Here is a 2293-nt window from a genome sequence, read left to right on the forward strand (position 1 = left end):
GTTTAAAGCTGTTTGTACTTAATTGATATAATTTATGAAAATATTAAAATAACCCTGCAGCTCCATCAATGTTCCGGAATCATCTAATGCAAAGTCTACAATACAAAATTTCTAATTTTTTAAAGACACTACAATTATTTTTTGTGTTGTGTTGTTTTTATGATTTGAAAGCTTCTAAATGGCGGTCCGAAGTGTAACGTATAATGTGCAAAATAATGTAGTTGCGAGATTTAGGAATTATTAATGTAGTAACGTTTAACCCACAAGTAGATATATGAATAGAGGTTCAATTTACTTATCTTGTCAATATTTGAAGCTAGAAAACCACGGATTGGTTAACTTAGCATTAATTAGATACGTACAGTTGGTCCCATAATTCATTTATTGGTTTAAGTTCAACAATACATTTTTATATGGAGGCCTTAAGTCAACTTAAATTGTATTTGTCTTTTGACAATAATGTGTTGAAAAGCAAGAGCACTGAACAGAATACAGGATAAGTTACGGTGGGCTATCGTACAACTCTAATCACCTGCATCAGATAATCTGTTTTAACAAGTTAAAAAATTGAAAAGAGGTGTGTACTGCCAATAATTTTGATTGTCAATTTTATAATAAAAGTAATGCATTGTGGTCAAAGACTTATTTGTGCAATGACAATAGATTTTATATCTATAATTCTGCAACAGGTTTTAATCGATGATTACAATTAAATGGCTTTAGCATGAACTGTGTTTCAGTTAACATCGGCTTTACCCCGACAACTAAAATTTACTGTAGCATCTAAGAAATTTTAAACTCCCCCGACTGAGGAAAGTATTGCTACTAACAAATAGCGAATAATCTACTTATAGAAATTATAGAAGACGAATAAATACCTATACTAGAACCGTTAAGATAGCCATTACGTCACAAGTGTGTCCTAATATCAAAGACGGTCATTTCGGACGCGAATTCATTATTTGTTAAACGCGCCAAAAATTATGGTATAAATGTCTTCATAGTGTCAATCTGTCACAGGCAATCGTTCCAATATTTTATGTGTATTATAGTCCAATTAACTAAGCCTTTAAATCGAAATTTTGCCAACTTGGCTGAATTTTTGATATGAGTTAGTTTAAGGTATATTATAACAATAAGTGAGAGTAATTTTTTGTTCAACCCCCGGCCAAGGATGGAAAAAGATAAAACAAAGGTCTTTTTCAAGATAACTCAAAAAGGGTAAGAGCTAGAAAAAAAAGTTTTTCATGAAAGTTGTAAAGCAGACAATTCTATATAAAAATGGCCTCTTAAATTTTTCTTGTACTATTACAATTAACAGAGTTAGGGAGGCTAGAAGTTAAGGGAAGATTTCAGAAATTTAAAAAAAATCATAACAAACAGAAAAATGATTGAATTTTGTAATTTATTTTTTCAATCTGCTCTAAAATATGTAACTTTTCTTTTCAGAGAAATAGATATATTTTTTAATTTTTAATAAGAAAGTTATAACAAAAAATCAAATTTTTAATCGTTAATTTTAATGATTTAACAAAATTAAATTTCTGAAATCTTCCCTTAACTTCTAGCCTCCCTAACTCTGTTAATTTTAATAGTACAAGAAAAAGCTAAGAGACCATTTTTATGTAGAATTGTCTGCTTTACAACTTTCATTTTTTTTCTAGCTCTTACCCTTTTTGAGTTATCTTTAAAAACCCCTTTGTTTTATCTTTTTCCACCCTTGGCCGGGGGTTGAACAAAAAATTACTCTCACTTATTGTTATAATATACCTTAAACTAACTCATATCAAAAATTCAGCCAAGTTGACAAAATTTCGATTTAAAGGCTTAGTTAATTGGACTATTAGAGTGAAATAAAATGATGGACATATCTTGGGTATTAGTTTTAGACTGTAGTTTCACTACCGCAGTTAAAACAAAACAGAGCTGATACTCAATTAAAAATTTGAAAGTTGTTTTGATCGCGTTTCCGTACTAACTATTGTTTATATTTTCTGAGAGTTGAGATATTGTTTTTTTGGCATTTATATAGAAATTATTATAATTTTCGTTTAATTACCTCGAATAGGTACCTAAATATAGACAACCAGTAATATTTGGAAAATATCCAGATTTGGGAATTGTCAAGATGACATTTCAATTAAATGAAAAAAGTGACGAATTTGACTAGGATTTTTCGTTTTAGTCCATACGAATATTGACGCAAGATACAGTGTTTTAGTGTTGGTATTATTAAAAAAACTATAATTAGCCCTTCGAATTAATAATTTTGTATTTTTAAATTATTGTTATT

Source organism: Anoplophora glabripennis, unplaced genomic scaffold (assembly GCF_000390285.2).
Source record: "Anoplophora glabripennis isolate ALB-LARVAE unplaced genomic scaffold, Agla_2.0 scaffold274, whole genome shotgun sequence".
Taxonomy (NCBI): domain Eukaryota; kingdom Metazoa; phylum Arthropoda; class Insecta; order Coleoptera; family Cerambycidae; genus Anoplophora; species Anoplophora glabripennis.